The 16,787-nt window shown below is 42.1% G+C and overlaps 1 protein-coding gene and 1 non-coding gene across 2 annotated transcripts in view; both read left to right on the top strand.

The window, feature by feature from the left end:
• Positions 1-16,787, top strand: part of LOC122064956 (probable polyribonucleotide nucleotidyltransferase 1, chloroplastic) — a 60,148-nt gene that overhangs the window by 16,514 nt on the left and 26,847 nt on the right. The window lies entirely within an intron of this gene.
• Positions 10,481-10,587, top strand: LOC122064957. Its single transcript, XR_006135866.1, has one exon. It is a non-coding gene; the product is annotated as a small nucleolar RNA R71 (small nucleolar RNA).

Below are 16,787 nucleotides of genomic sequence, written 5' to 3'. Positions count from 1 at the left end.
ATAGAGGGTGGGGGAGGGGGAGCTGACTACAGAACTCCAGGAACAATTGTTTGTAGGAGGCTGAGGCTGAGGCTGAGGCTGAGGCTGGGGCTGGGTAGGCGAGGGGAGAGGCAGTAAGGGATCAGGAGGGTGTGGAGGGGAGGCGACTGGGGGGAGGGAGTTCTCTGCAGAAGTGGCCACTGGAAGGAGAGAGGGCATAGGTTAGGGGTTATGGCATAGACTCTGGGGCTTCAATTGTATGCAGTAAGTTCTTTGATTGGTCATAACATATCTTTTCAAGGTATGCGCTCAATTTTCTCCCTTGGACCTCCCTTCCTGTATGTAACCTCCCAATGTCCGACCTCCCCTTGGCAGTTCCCACCGCCAGAGATCCCTCCCTCCGACCTAAGCCTCTCCTCCTCCCTCGTCCCTGAACCCTTTCGCCCCTCTTAACTCTACCCCTCCTGAACCCTCTTCTCTCTCCCTCCTTCCATCCTCTCCTCCTAAATCCTAGATCAATGCTGCCACTACCTCCCACCCTTCCTATGACAGTTTTCCCCTCTTCTTTATTCCCGTTACCATCGTTTATGCTCAGAAGGTTAGTGTCTGTCCGGTGGGCCTTTTGGAACCTGCGATAGCATAGTGGAAGAATTGCCTGATCGGGCACTTCCTTGGGAGTCACCCTCCCTTTCAGATAGTCAAAGCATCTCTCTCTAAACAATGGAGAGCCTTGGACAACCTTTCTGTGTTCTTGCTGGACAATGGTCTATTCATCTTCAAGTTTGTTAATAAGAGGACAAGGCGTTTGCCCTCGAAGGTGGTCCCTGGTTGGTAGGGAAAAAGCCGATCTTCCTAAGGAGCTGATATCAACACACTTCTCTGAATAAATAGACTTCAAAACAATCCCGGTCTGGGTAGCATTGTCAAATCTCCCACTTCACTTCTAGTGCCCTCAAGGGCTAAGCATTGTTGGATCAGTGTCTGGCAGACCCTTTTACTTTGATCATCAGACTCGATTCATGGATAGGTTGGCTTTCGCCCGTATTTGCATCACAATCTCGACTGAAGAAGCTTTGCCATCCTCCATTACCATTTCAGACGATGAACGTTTCTCCTTCAATCAATCGGTGCAATTTGATTGGCTCCCTCCTCCTCGTGAATTCTACAAGTCATTTGGGCATTATTCCACTACATGCGCCCCAAAGGCTCCTCCCCCACTTGAGACAAATCTCTTACCCTTTGAAGTTCCTCTTGATATTGATACCCTTCCTCTCCCTCTCCGAGGTAAGAAAAAGCACCACTATCGCCAGAATCGCAACAAGATGGATTTCCCGTCACCGATGGCAACCCAAACTCTTGCTCTTCTTCCATTGTTCCCTCTGAGCCCTCCCCTTTGTCCGCTTGTCCAAACCGTTTTTCCCTTCTCATGTCTTACTCTTCTAACGCTAAAGATGGGGAGTTGTCTCTGAGCCCTCCTCCCCCTCCTGCCTCTGTTCCTGTCTCTGTCGCCGTCACCTCCACTCTCTCCGCCTCACTTCCTCGAGACCTCCACCTTAGCAAGTTGACCCCTATCTCCCCCTTTGCCTCTAATCACCTTTCTCTGCTCCCCTTTGTTGTGGCCCCTCTTTTGGTGAGCCTCAACCCCCTTCTCACGCTTCCTAGCTAGTCCATCTCTTTTCCTCACAACTCCCTTTCTCGTGATGTGGTCCTCTTTTCATCTTGTCCATCCTCCTCCGAATTTCTCCCTTTTGGGCCTGTCCTCTATGAGTCACTTGGGCCCCTCAAACCAGCCCTTGCAAACCTCCTATCCATTTGACTCATCCCTTTACTCGATCACTTGCCCCATCCCTTCTGACCCGGCTACTGGTCCCTATCCGCTCACCTCCTTACCCACCCACCCATACACCGTCTCCTATTAACCTGACAAGATCTTCGTCCCAAACCATAAACCTTGGTCTCGTTACTGGCATTCTCCTTTCCAGTCCGCTTCTATTGCTAGCCCCCTTCCTTGCTGCTCCTCCTGGCCCTCTCAAAGGCCCCCCATCCTACAGTCCTTGGCCCTTCTGGTCCTTGCCTCGCCGATGCTCCTTCGACGCTCTCCTCCCCTGGTGACATCTACTTGGACCTTCTGTCCCTCCACAACTTTGCTGGTTCTGCATCCCCGTCGCTCCCCTCCTTTGAGGGCTGCCCCTGGGCCTCCTATCCCGTCTCGTTCGTGCTTCTCTCCTGCCACCTGTTTGAGATTTAAAAGTAACCGCAAGCGTACGGATCAATGTAGCTAATGGGTCGAACACAAGGAGAGTAGCCACTTTATTTTAGACTTCTTCTAGTAATACGAAAGTGCACAGATTAATTATGGTGATCTATTTCTAGCTACCGACCTAACACAAATGCATCTAAAAGCATCCTAATCAACACATCTAGGGAAATTGGAATTGAAATTGCAATAAAAATTAAACGACCTAACCATTCACATCTAGGAATTTAAATACTCAAAACACGCAATTAAAAAGCAGATAAATGAAAGTACAAGTGCTGGAATAAAAAGTGCTGAAAAGTAAATAAATAAAATAAAAAGGGAAAAAAGCTAAAGAGAGGCACACAAGTAGGTATCTCTATTTAGCCCGACGGATGCACCAGAAATAATACGAGCTTCCCTACTTGACCAGAGAGGACTCTTACAAGGGCTTTTCTACTTAGCTTTCGGGGAAGGGATGCAATATAAATAATCAAAATAAAAGGATGGTTCCATAGCTAGAGAGGGGCAAAGCCAACGCATAATCTAGCCATGAACCTTGTCGGGATAGGGGAGTTATAAAGTAGAAACTGAAATTTAAAACCTAAATTAAGAATTGAATGGGTAGTAAGAAGAGAATGGGAGGGGGGGTGAGAAGACTACTGTAGAAGCCTACTTACTTGAACTTAAAAACTTGATCGATTTAAGATACTACCAGTACTAAAAACCAGATCTGGAATAAACCAAATCTGAAATTGCTAGTACTAGAGAAAACAAATCTGAAAGAGAAACTTGAACTTGAAAGGAGGTGCTCCACAGCTTGTTTTTGTCACCTAGAACTAAACCTAGAACTAGAAATTAAAAATTACAACTTCAATTGCATAAAACATAAAATTAAAAGATTAAATCAAAGACAAAAGTGCTTGCATTCATTAAATAAAAGAGGATTACAAAAGCGTTTAATAGCAAAAAAAAAAATCTAAAACTATAACTAAAGGGGGAGAGAGAGAGAGAGTGCAACTAAAAAAAACCCTAAGAAGAGAAGTAGAGAGGAAGAGAGGGACGACCATTTAGGGTTTGGTCAAGTCCCTTTTATAGGGAATAGGGGAGAGAAGAGGACGTCCAAGGGTTTCTTAATTGGGTGGAATCTCAATTGGTAGGTGAGATTTTTTTAGATCCAAAGTGATGAGGTGGAAAATAGGAGAATAAATAGAAAAAGGGAAGAAAATATAGGAGAGGAGAGAAAAGGGAGAAAATGTGTGAGAGAGAGCACCATGCTTTTGGTTTCTAAAACGTAGGATATTTTTAGATTCCCTTTTGATGAGGTGGAGGAGAGAGAAGAGAGACAAGGAGAGAAATCGTATAGGAGAGGGGAGATCAAATGAATTTCCCTTCCTTTTTCCTATTTTTTTCTCATTTTTTTATATTTTCTCTCTCCTCCTTCACGTTTGGCAGCCTCTCTTGCTTTGAACGATTTTCTTCCTTGCTTGAAATGATTAAGGCAATCTTCTAATTGAGTTGGAAATTCCATCTATACCCTTATCTTTTTTTTTTTTCTTTCCCACTTTTTTTCTCTTTAACTTGCGCACAACCCTCTTGGCCAACCTTCTTGCTTTAAGTGATGACTAGGAGAGAGAAAAAAAAATCTCCAAAATATGGCAGCCAAGAGGTTCAAACTTGAGACCTCCTAATAAGTCAGGGATTTTGCACACCACGACTCACCAACTACGCTAGGTAGTAACCAAAAACGAATCTTCAAGCACTTAAGGGTGTGATCCATCGATCCTTGTAAGCACTTGGAATATTCCTTGTACCCTAGGGACAACTGCAGACGGGTTGGTTCAACATCTTGATTCAGTTTTGATCCATTATTCTTTCACTTGTACGGTTGACCAAATGAATGTGTACTTTTAATTGAACATGTCCATCTTGCTCAGAATTTCGTCTTCTTCACAACCATGAAAAGAAACAAGACTTCTTTATGTGTAAAATTGGAGATATAGCGCCCGATAATCCTTAAGGCCTTGAAAATATAAAACCTGCAAAAAGAGTATAAAACCCAAGGTAGCTCCATTCTATATATGTACAATGCATACTTTTAAACCCTAGATTTCACACATAAATGTGCTCATCAGAACTCCCCCACACTTAGACTTTGTTAGTCCTCGAGCAAAACAATAAGAAAAAGAATAAAAAGCAAAAAACCTAACTCACTTTCGTAGGAATCACGGTTGCAGTTAGCATGTGCAACAAGCCTTTAAACCCCTAGCTCACCCTAGTGGACGAGTTGTGTCTCGTGGGTGTTTGCAGTGAATATGCACCCAAAATTCAGAGAAAAAAATAAAAAAATAAAATGAAATCTCAACCTTGGCTAAAGGTAAGGGCCATACCGATCCGGAGCAAAGATAATTTCTCTTACACTTTATCGAGGGACCCCCACACTTGAATTTTTGTTACCCCATATCAATTTCAGGCATAAACATATTTCTTAATTTGGAACTCTGCTCGTCTCTTTTCAAAACATCCTTATCTTAAGGCAAGACCACTTTTGAAGTAATAGGGAACCAAGGACTAAGGCATGGAGTGTTTTTGACGAAACATGTTACCAAGGCATTGATGACATTTGCACATACTTTTCTGCTATATGGTTTTCTTTCTCTTTTCTTTTCTTTTTTTTCATAATCAATTCTATCCTACTCAACTACTGTTGCCCTGAATGACATGGTGGAGTAAACACCAGACACCCAAGTTACTATGTAGCTTCGCTTTTTACATATGCCTACATAGACAGTGTTGCTAGAGTTCTTTCAGAAGTTTCCTCCCCAAGAATTTCGATCAAGATACTACGCTTCCTGAGGTGCAATGCCCTGTCTAGTTTTAAGGAAATCAACTCTTACTTTTCATTTATATCACTTTCCACACTTCATTTAAAATTGTGTATTCGTCAACACATGCCAAATTAAAAAGGTCTCAACTCCAAATCAAGAGTACAACGAACCCACAAACTTACATATGGTCCAACACCGTAAAACAAGGGTCTCTTATTTTTCAAAAGAGAGTCCCATCTCAAGACATAGGCTGGTTTCTTTTTTCTCAATAGGGTTTTTATGGTTCAAAATGGGTACCTTAATTAAAATTATTACTTTCATACATCAAGAAATCGAATGGTATGATCATTAACCAAAAGCCAAAGTAGGACTTCACCCTTAGCAAGCTAAAAAACAAAAAGAAAAACAAACAGAAACACACAAAAAAAAAAAAAGGGAAAAAAGAATGGGAAAAAGAAAAAACAAAAAGAAATTGGTTTCCCTCCTCCACACTTAAGTCAAGCAATGTCTTCAATGCATGGAAAGAACTAAAAACAAAGACAATGCAAGGGGGGCCATACCTGGGTAAAAGTCAGTCATCTATGTAAAGAGGTTTATGGATATCCATGATCTCTTCACTAGCAGCAGTAAGAAACTCGAGGAACAGTTTTAAACGTTGACCATTAACCTTCGAAATTACCCCTGGTCCTAGATCTCCATAGCCCCATGGGGATATACATTATGGACAATAAACGGGCCATTCCATCCCATTGGGATCTAAGCTTACTAGTGAAAAGATGCAATCGAGAGTTGTACAATAAGACCTTATCACCAATTGCAAAAGATTTGTGCAGAATGTGCTAATCATGAAAAGCTTTGGTCTTTTCCTTGTAAATCCGAGAATTTTCATAGGCATCATTTCTAAGTTCCTCCAACTCAGATAGTTGGAGCTTACGATGAATTCCAGCATCAGACAAATCAAAGTTGAGCTTCTTGATGGCCCAAAAGGCCTTATGCTCCAATTCAACTGGTAAGTAGCATGCTTTCCCATACACCAGACGGTAGGGAGACTGACCAAGGTCGGTCTTGAATGCAGTCCGATGGACCCACAAGGCATTAATGAGCCTAAGGGACCAATCCTTATGGTTGGGATTAACATTTTTCTCCAAGATTTGTTTGATCTGCCTATTAGACACCTCCACTTGGTCACTAGTTTAGGGGTGATACTTATGGGTGATCCCATACTTTTTCATCAAGGCCTCAAAAGGTCAATTACAAAATGAGTACCCCTATCACTAAGTATAGCATATGGTGTATTAAAGAGGGAAAAGATGTTTTCTTTGAGAAACTGGACCACCACTTTGTGGTCATTAGATTTACAAGGTATGATCTCTATCCATTTAGAAACATAATCAATGGCCAAAAGTATGTACAAATTCCCAAAGGAGTTAGGGAATGGTCCCATGAAATCGATGCCCCACACATCAAAGATCTCAACAACCAACATAAGGTTGAGAAGCATCATGTTCCTCTTATTGATATGGACCAAAAGACTGGCAGGCGGGACAAGCCTTGCAAAAATCAAAAGCATGTCTAAAAAGAGTGGATTAATAAAATCCGCATTGGAGAACCTTTGCGGTAGTCTTTTTAGGTCCAAAATGTCCACCACATGCATGATCATGATAAAAAGATAAGAGTGTGTTGCTCATGATCAGGCACATAACGTCTGATAATTTGGTCAGGACAAACTTTAAAAAGATGAGGATCGTCCCAAAAGAAATGCTTAACTTGGGAAAGGAAATGATACCTATCTTGGGTGGACCAATGATCCGGAGTCATACCTGAAACTAAGAAGTTGACAATGTCAGCAAACCATGGTTCACCGGACACTGCAAGTAACTGTTCATCTGGAAAGTTCTCGTTGATTGGAGAATCAACAATCAAGGAATTGGGAAGCCGAGATAAATGGTCTGTAGCAAGGTTTGCAATGCCTTTTTTATCCTTAATTTTCAAATCAAGCTCTTGTAAAAGTAAAACCCACCTAATGAGACGGGCATTGGCATCCTTCTTCTGAACTAGGTATTTAAGAGCGGAATGAACAGTGTACACCACATGTGACCCAACTAAGTAAGACCGGAACTTTTCTAGCTCAAACGCAGCAGCTAAAAATTCTTTATAAGTGGTTGTATAGTTGAGTTGTGCATCATTTAGGGTCCTACTAGCATAGTAAATGACAGTGGGCAATTTATTAATCCTTTAACCCAAAACCGCTCCTATGGAAAAATCTGAAGCATCACACATCAGTTCAAAAGGTTCAATCCAAACAGGTGGTTGAACAATGGGTGCATTGGTCAACTCCTTCTTAAGTTATTTAAAGGATTCTATGCACTCTTTAGAAAACTCAAAAGTTTGATCTTTGACAAGTAATGAAGTGAGAGGTTGGGTTAACTGACTAAAGTTCTTAATAAACCTTCTGTAAAAGTCAGCATGCCCTAGAAAAGATCAAAAGTCCTTAACAGAATGAGGAGGTGGTAAATTATCAATTAAATCCACTTTGGTTTAAATTAAAATGGCCTAAAACAACACCAGATTTAACCATGAAATGACGTTTCTCCCAAATCAAAAACAAATTCTTAGATATGCACATTTTCAAAACTAGGGAAAGATGGTGAAGACACACAGAATAAGAATTCCCATGAATTGAAAAGTCATCCATAAATACTTCTAAGAATTTTTCGACCATGTCAGAAAAGATGCTCATCATGCATCGTTGGAACTTAGCAGGGGCATTGCAAAGCCCAAAGGGCATACGCCTATAAGCAAATGTTCCATATGGGCATGTAAAAGTGGTATTATGTTGGTCCTCTAAAGCAATTGAGATCTGGTTATAGTCGGAATATCCATCAAGAAAACAATAATATTCATGTCCAGCTAACCTCTCTAACATCTAGTCAATGAATAGCAATGGGAAGTGGTCCTTCCAGGTTGCCGCATTAAGTTTGCTATAGTTTATACACACTCTCCACCCTGATTGTACACGGGTTGGAATTAGTTTGTTATTGGCATTGGGAACTATAGTAACACCAAACTTCTTGGGCACTACATGAACTGGGCTTACGCATTGGCTATTAGAAATAGGATAAATTATTCCATGATCCAAGCACTTTAGGATCTCTTTCTTAATGGCTTCTATTATCACAGGGTTAGCTCTTCTTTGAGGTTCCGTGGATGGTTTGGAATCCTCCATAAGATGTATATGATGTTGCACAATAGAAGGACTTATAACCTTGATATCAGCCATTGTCCAACCTAGGGCTTCCTTATTATCTTTTAACACTTTAAGTAACTCCTCTTCCTGGCTAAAAGTCAAATTTGAAGAAATTATTACAGGGAGAGTCTGGTCTGGCTCTAGGAAAGCATACCTCAAATTAGATGGCAACTCCTTAAGATCTAGCCTAGGGGGCTCAACTATGGAAGGTTTGGGAATGGAATTGGAAAGGGGTCCTAAGGGCTCCACAAGTGTGAAAAGACTCAAGACTTCAGAAAAAAAAATTTCACTATCATCATCCAACTCATCCATACACTCTTGGAATTCTGAATCAAAATCAATATCAAAGTTGGTAATTAAATAATCAGAAAAATCCAGAAAATCCTCAAACATATTGATCTCTTCTTTCATATGTGGTTGCTTACCCATCCTAAACATGTTAAACTCAACAGTTTGGTTGTTAAAAGATAACCTTAGGAAACCATTCCGACAATTGATTAATGCATTATTGGTAGCAAGGAATGGTCTTCCTAGGATTATGGGGATCTCATCCTTGGTTCAGAAGGGCTTGGTATCTAACACAATGAAATCAACAGGGAAAATAAATTCCTCCACCTTTAGTAAGACATCCTCAACCATCCCTTTAGGAATCTTAACAGACCTATCTGCCAACTGAAGAGTAGTTCCAGTGGCTTTCAATTCTCCCAATCCTAGTTGCTTATACACATGGTAAGGCAAAAGATTCACACTCGCGCCAAGGTCAAGTAAGGCATGCTCAATGTAGGTGTTGCCTATGACACAAGCTATGGTAGGGCTCCCTGGATCCTTATACTTGGCAGCTATTAGCTAAATAATTATGGAACTAATCTTACCTACCAAGAACGCCTTTTTGGGTACACTAAAGATACGTTTGTGAGTACGCAAATCTTTCAGGGCCTTTACATGGGTGGGGATCTGGGATATAGCACCCAAAAGAAGGATGTTCACTTCTTCCCTTTTAAAGACTTCTAAAATTTTGTCCATTGAAGCAGTCTGCTTTTTGTTTACCAAGCGATTAGGAAAGGGGACAAGAGGAACATAAGGACTGTTAGAGATTTGTCCTTTTTCAGAAGAATTATTTTTGGTTTCCTCAACTAAATCATCTTTAGTTTCAGAAGAATCTTTAGGTTCATCAGACGAACCTGGAACAAGAGCCACACTTGTGTCCTCAACAGAAGGAGAGTTAACAGGAGTAATGGGTGGGGAAGATTTAGGAACACTCTGTTGGTACTCTTTACCACTCCTAGGGCATAAACAGCATTACATTGGCTGGAGGGCCCTTGATGGGTCTGACCTTGTACTACATTCAATGATGCATTAGTGGGTGCTTGTGAACTAACAGGCTGATGCCTAAGGTTAGGATCTGGTTGACTGGGCAATGTTCCTTTCTCCCTCTCACGTAGAATTGAGACAACTTGGGTGAGTTCTTTCGTAAGATTTTGATGGCTTGTCGTGAGGAGGGCCATATTCTTTTCCAAATCACTTACCCTGCTTACCTCTCTAGTGTTGGTAAAACCAAGGGGTTGCTGATAAGATGATAGGAGAGGTGGCCTAGGAAGACTTGCCGAGGTCCTACATTTGGCCTAGGAAAAGTATTTAGGGCAAAAGGTTGTTGTGCAAAGGGAGGCCTTTGGGGTCCAAGTTGACCTTGATTATGGAAATTGGAAGGCCCTGCTTGGTAGCCCTGGTTCCAGGAGAAATTTGGGTGATTTCTCCACCCTGGATTGTAAGTGTTACAATATGGATAATTCTAATATAAGGCATTAACACTTTCATTAAAAATACCCCCAGAGGTGTTGGGGCATTCTTCCATAACATGTCCAGGGGACTAGCACCAATTGCACATCTTAACCATATTGACTGATGATGGCTCTCTAGGAATAATAGCCTCAATCCTTTTGATAAGGCTATCTAAGTGGGCTTCCTTGGCTACTAACCCATCTACAAAATATCATTTCCCTCCTATGGTTCTTTCACTTTCTTGGGTTGATTTCCACTCACGGGTTTTGTCAGCTAAGTCAAGTAAGAATTCCCATGCCTTTCCTTCATCTGTAAAGCATGTGAATCCCCCCAGGGCACATAGACTTTATCATTTGTTTTGTTGGGTAATCAATACCCTCATAAATTATTTGACATAAATGGCATAAGTCTAGGCCATGATGAGGGCATTCTTGGAGTAGATCCTTGAATCTCTCTATAAGTTTGGAAAAGGACTCATTAGACTTTTTCTTAAACTGAAAGATATCACTTTTAAACTTATTGGTCTTGTGAGTTGGGAAAAACTTCTTAAGGAAGACAACTGTGAATTATTCCCATGAGGTTATGGAATTTGTGGGTATCCCATGCAACCACTTCTTAGCTTGGTCTTTTAATGCAAACGTGATGAACCTAAGCTTAACAGCATCATCAGAAAGTTGTTGGATCTTAATTAGAACACATACCTCTTTAAATTCCCTTAGAAATATGTATGCATCCTCAAAGGTCAGCCCATGAAAATGGGGCAATATAGTGTTGTATTGAGATTTGAGCTCAAAATTATTGCCCTGAGCTTGTGGTAGAACAATGCAGGAAGGTTGGGCTGTTCTAGCAGGGTAGAACCTATCTTTCAGAGATTTAGGTGGTGGGTTTTGCTATTGGTCTCCCATATTGAAAGGTTTTAAAGAGAGCAAACGTATAGGGTCACTACTTGTTGGATCTCTTGTTTCTAACCGATTCTTAGTATTACGTACCCACCTAACACTCATGCAACAGAAAACTACCCACAACTAGAGTAAGACAAGCACAAAAGAATGGAAAGAATTTTTTTTTTTTTTTGATTTTTTGGATTTTTTTTTTTAACTTTTTGGGAGTTTATCGGTAGGGATCCGGGGTTGCTCAATTCCTGAGGTACTACTACAGGGCGAAACCTGACTTTATCATACTGTGAGGCTTGGCGACCTCCACTGACACAACTATTATTGCAAGTTGTTATTCTCAGGAATTCAATAAAAGAAAAACAAAAACAAAAACAAAACAAAGCAAAAACAAAGCACTCCGATTTACCAAAAGATAGCAAAAAATAACATGGAACTGTCTCCCCGGCAATGGTGCCAAAAACTTGTTTGAGATTTAAAAGTAACCACAAGCGTACGAATCAGTGTAGCTAACGGGTCGAACACAAGGAGAGCAGCCACTTTATTTTAGGCTTCTTCTAGTAATACGAAAGTGCACAGATTAATTATGGTGATCTATTTCTAGCTACCGACCTAACACAAATGCATCTAAAAGCGTCCTAACCAACACATCTAGGGAAATTGGAATTGAAATTGCAATAAAAATTGAATGACGTAACCATTCACATCTAGGAATTTAAATACTCAAACCACGCAATTAAAAAGCAGATAAATGAAAGTAAAAGTGCTGAAAAGCAAATAAATAAAATAAAAAGGGAAAAAAGCTAGAGAGAGGCACACAAGTAGGTATCTCTACTTAGCTTGAGGGATGCACTATAAATAATACGAGCTTCCCTACTTGACCAGAGAGTACTCTTCCAAGGGCTTTTCTACTTGGCTTTAGGGGAAGGGATGCAATATAAATAATCAAAATAAAAGGATGGTTCCATAGCTAGAAAGGGGCAAAGCCAACGCATAATCTAGCCATGAACCTTGGGGGAAAGGGAGAGCAATAAATTAAAAACTGAAATTTAAATCCTAAATTAAGAATTGATTGGGTAGTAAGAAGAGGGAATGAAAGGGGGGTGAGAAGACTACTGTAGAAGCCTACTTGAACTTAAAAACTTGATCGATTTAAGATACTACCAGTACTAAAAACTAGATCTGGAATAAACCAAATCTGAAATTGCTAGTACTAGAGAAAACAAATCTGAAAGAGAAACTTGAACTTGAAAGGAGGTGCTCCAAAGCTTGTTTTTGTCACCTAGAACTGAACCTAGGATTAGAAATTAAAAATTACAACTTCAATTGCATAAAACATAAAATTAAAAGATTAAATCAAAGACAAAAGTGCTTGCATTCATTAAATAAAAGAGGATTACAAAAGTGTTTAATAGCAAAAAAAAAAATCTAAAACTAGAACTAAAGGGAAAGAGAGAAAGGGAGAGAGAGAGAGAGCAACTAAAAAAAACCCTAAGAAGAGAAGTAGAGAGGAAGAGAGGGACGAACATTTAGGGTTTGGTCAAGTCCCTTTTATAGGGAATAGGGGAGAGAAGAGGACGTCCAAGGGTTTCTTAATTGGGTGGAATCTCAATTGGCAGGTGAGATTTTTTTAGATCCAAAGTGATGAGGTGGAAAATAGGAGAATAAAGAGAAAAAGGGAAGAAAATATAGGAGAGAGAAAAGGGAGAAAATGTGTGAGAGAGAGCCCCATGCTTTTGGTTTCTAAAACGTAGGATATTTTTAGATTCCCTTTTGATGAGGTGGAGGAGAGAAGAGAGACAAGGAGAGAAATCGTATAGGAGAGGGGAGATCCAATGAATTTCCCTTCCTTTTTCCTATTTTTTTCTCATTTTTTTATATTTTCTCTCTCCTCCTTCACGTTTGGCAACCTCTCTTGCTTTGAACGATTTTCTTCCTTGGTTGAATTGATTAAGGCAATCTTCTAATTGAGTTAGAAATTCTATCTATACCCTTGTCTTTTTTTTTTTCTTTCCTATTTTTTTTCTCTTCAACTTGCGCACAACCCTCTTGGCCAACCTCATTGCTTTAAGTGATGACTAGGAGAGAGAAAATTTAAAAAAAAAATCTCCAAAATATGGCAGCCAAGAGGTTCGAACTTGAGACCTCCTAATAAGTCAGGGATTTTACACGCCACAACTCACCAACTACGCTAGGTAGTAGTTGTTACCAAAAACGAATCTTCACTCACTTAAGGGTGTGATCCATTGATCCTTTTTGGCATTTGAAATATTCTTTGTACCCTTGGGACAACTGCAGACGGGTTGGTTCTACATCTCGGTTCAGTTCTGATCTATTATTCTTTCTCTGGCCCGAAAAGAATAATCACTTGTATGGTTGACCAAACGACTGCGTACTTTTAATTGAGCACGTCCATCTTGCTCAGAATTTCGTCCTTTTCACAACCATGAAAAGAAACAGGACTTCTTTACGTGTAAAATTGGAGATATAGCGCCCGATAGTCCTTAAGGCCTTGAAAATATAAAACCTGCAAAAAGAGTGTAAAACCTAAGGTAGCTCCATTCTAAATATATACAATTCATGCTTTTATACCCTAGATTTCACACATAAATGTGCTCATCACCACCTTCCCCTGGCCTCTTGTTAGGCCTTCTCCTCGTTGCTTCACTGCTTCCTCCTGTAGCCTTGCCCTATGGCCTCTCCCTCTCTGCTGAAGCCTTAGATGCTGCTGTTCTCCCTCCTGTTGCTGAACCCTCACATGTTGCTGATGTATCTGATGCTGCTACCCTCCCTCCTATTGTGTAGCCTTGTATGTTGCTGAAGTCTTGATGAACTGCCTTACTGACCCTTATAATCATCATGTTGCTTCCGCCCCTACCCTTCACAACAGTGATTCGCCGAATTGGACTCGTTTGCTATTGCGCCCCCTTGCCCTGCCTTGGGGGCTTTGCCTGAACTGCTACTGCTGCCTCTCTGTGCGTCCTGATTGCCACTTTCAATAGAAAGGACGATTCTATTGCTCACTCTGTTGTAGCATTGACAACCATTACCTCCCGCCCTAAAAGCAAGAAACTCCCAATCCCAAACTTCCCCCTATCCCCCTTTGCCCCTAACCTTCCCCCATCAAGGAATATTATGCAGGAGAGGCCCTTCTCCCTTGGCTCCCTTGAGTCTCTGAAGCCAACCCCCTTCTTCTAAATGATTCCTTGGACCAAACAATCCGCCATCCGTTCCCGCATTTGTTCCCTTAAAGCGAATCTCTTTTGCCTCTTGGAAACCAGAATTTCCGAGGCCAATGCCTCTCGTATCCTTGCCTCCATTGCCCTCCTGGGATTCCATCTCCACTTCTTCCTCCACATCATCTGTGGTATCTAGGTTCTTTGGTACCCGGCTATGATCAATATCTCTTCCCTTTCCTCCTCCCCCCAATCCATTCATCTTTCCATCTCTGATCCATCTGGAGCAAATCTCTGCTTCCGCTCTGTCATCTATGCCCTCAATCGCCACTCTGATAGGACTGACCTCCGGGCTGACCTTCACTCTTTCTTCTCCCAATCCGGATTCCTCACCTGGGCCCTGTCAGGGGATTACAATGCTGTCAGAACATGATCTGAAAAGCATAGTGGGTCCCCAATTGACCCTATTGCAGTGAATTCTTGAATGACTGCATTGAGGACATCGGTATGGCTGACCTTCACTGGTCTAGTGCTAAATTCACTTACACAATCACAGAGCTGGTTTTGATAGGATTGCCTGCAAACTCGACAAAGTCCTTGCAAATGAATCCTGGATGACCTCCTTCCTCTCTTTCTTTGCTACCTTTGATCTCCCTTGATAGTTCTGACGATTCCCCAACCTCCCTCCATGTGTTTCCTTCCTCCTTCAGTCCCAAACCCTTCAAATTCTTCAACATGTGGACCCTCCATCAAGATTTCTTTCCCATTGCTCGGGAGGCCTAGAATATTCCTGTCCAGGCTCATTCCACCCGTTTAATTGCCTTTATTAGAAAGCTTAGGTATGTCAAAGCTGCCCTGAAATCCTGGAATTCCTCCACCTTCAGTGACATCTATGGCCGAGTCTCCTCTTGTTAGGCCAGGCTTCAGGCTACCCAACCCCTCTTTCAAAATGATATTCTCAATGCTTCCCTTGCTGAAGACGAGAAGATTTTGTGTAGCGAGCTCTCCTCTCTTTTGGTCCAAGAGGAATCCTTCCTTCGCCAAAAAGCTAGAATTAAATGGCTTGAGCTAGGTGATTCCAATTCTTCCTACTTATACCGTTCCCTCAAAGCTAGAGCTAATGCAAATTTCCTTAAGTGATTGTTAGTAACAACCGCTTCTCGGATCTCGAGACTCTTGGCGATGAAGATGGATCTGTTCAATCTCTTCCAGCCACTTCTGATATATGCCGCCCTGCCCTCCTAGTTGTCCACGCTGGACTTGAGACCTCTGTTTCACTTTGCCATTCTGCTACCCTTGTGTCGCCTCTGCCACCCCTCCTTCCTCTCCCCTATGCTTTCCTCTCCCTTGCTAAAGTCTCTACCTCTTATAGCGCTCCACTTTCCAATAATTCCTCTTCTGATATCTTTTTCCCCCCTTCAAATCATCTTAAACTGCCCCCCTTCTTTCCTTTGAACCAATACATTCTGGTTCAATTGCTGAACAAGTTCTCAGTATTCCCCTTTGACTATCCTCTTTATCCGGGTAATTTATATAACACATCCACCCACTTTAACCCCACCTTAAGCCGACCCATCTCAGCCGACCCGCCAACCGCTCCCTCACATAACCTAGACCCTCCTATCGCTCCACTTCCTAACCAGAACCCGCCTCCTCCCTCGCCCCTCGCCCGACACCCTGTTGAGCCTCGATGGCTCTCCCAGCATCTCTGCTATCTGCCCCCTTCCCTTGAAGGATGTTGCTCCTCCATCGATTACCGCTGCCGGCCAAGTTATGTTAGACTGTACTGCCTTTTTCGAAGCTCTGGCCTTAGAAGGCCCTGCCGGCGCCGCCCGCGATCCTCTGACCTTGGAAGGTCCCTCTGTCGCTGTCCCTACTCCTTTGAACTCGGGAGGCCAAGTCGTTGCCGCTGCTGTCTCTACTTCGGACCCCTTCGGTCCCCTCTCTCTTCGGTTCATCTCAACCCTTCAGGCTGACACCAACGTCGACGTTCCCTCTGCCCCTATTGTTCTGTGTTCTTCTTTGGCCTTAGAAGGCCCCACCGTCGCCGCTGCTCCTCTGCTGGACCCCTAGTCCCTCTTCATCTTACCAATCATCGACAATTGTTGCTCCCAAGCTGGTTGACTTCACTGATGTTTTACCTTTATCGGCCAATTCAGCTCCTCTGACTACCATATCTGAATTGATTGCTGCCGTTATGGAAGCCCCAATTGGCTTGGAATTGCTATAGGATACTTCTGGACTTGCTACTGCCAATTGCACCGGCCCCAGACGTCCCCTTACCTTGTTACCACCAAGGGTGCAAGTTTGGCCCTGACGACCCGAATCTGCCCTTGGCCCGCCCAGATCCCGAATAAGTACTGACCCTAATTTTGACCTTAAGGGCTGACCTGACCCTAAAATTTCTGACCCTAAGCCAGGGTCAGGGAAAGTAAGGGTTGATGTCTTCGGCCTACCCAGCCCGCCCTGAACCTGGGCCCTGAATTTTTTACCCTGACTTATCATTTATCATGACAAATAATTAAAACTTTAATATTTGTTTGCTTAGGATGATCTCCTCTTTGTTTACCATAATAATTGGAGTTGTTTGTATTATTTGAATGTTTGCTTTAGGATGTTCTCCTTATGACAAGTAATTTGTGACTTTGA

The sequence above is a fragment of the Macadamia integrifolia genome, unplaced genomic scaffold, assembly GCF_013358625.1.
Source record: "Macadamia integrifolia cultivar HAES 741 unplaced genomic scaffold, SCU_Mint_v3 scaffold1839, whole genome shotgun sequence".
NCBI lineage: Eukaryota > Viridiplantae > Streptophyta > Magnoliopsida > Proteales > Proteaceae > Macadamia > Macadamia integrifolia.
This window is presented reverse-complemented; position numbering and strand designations above follow the sequence as displayed.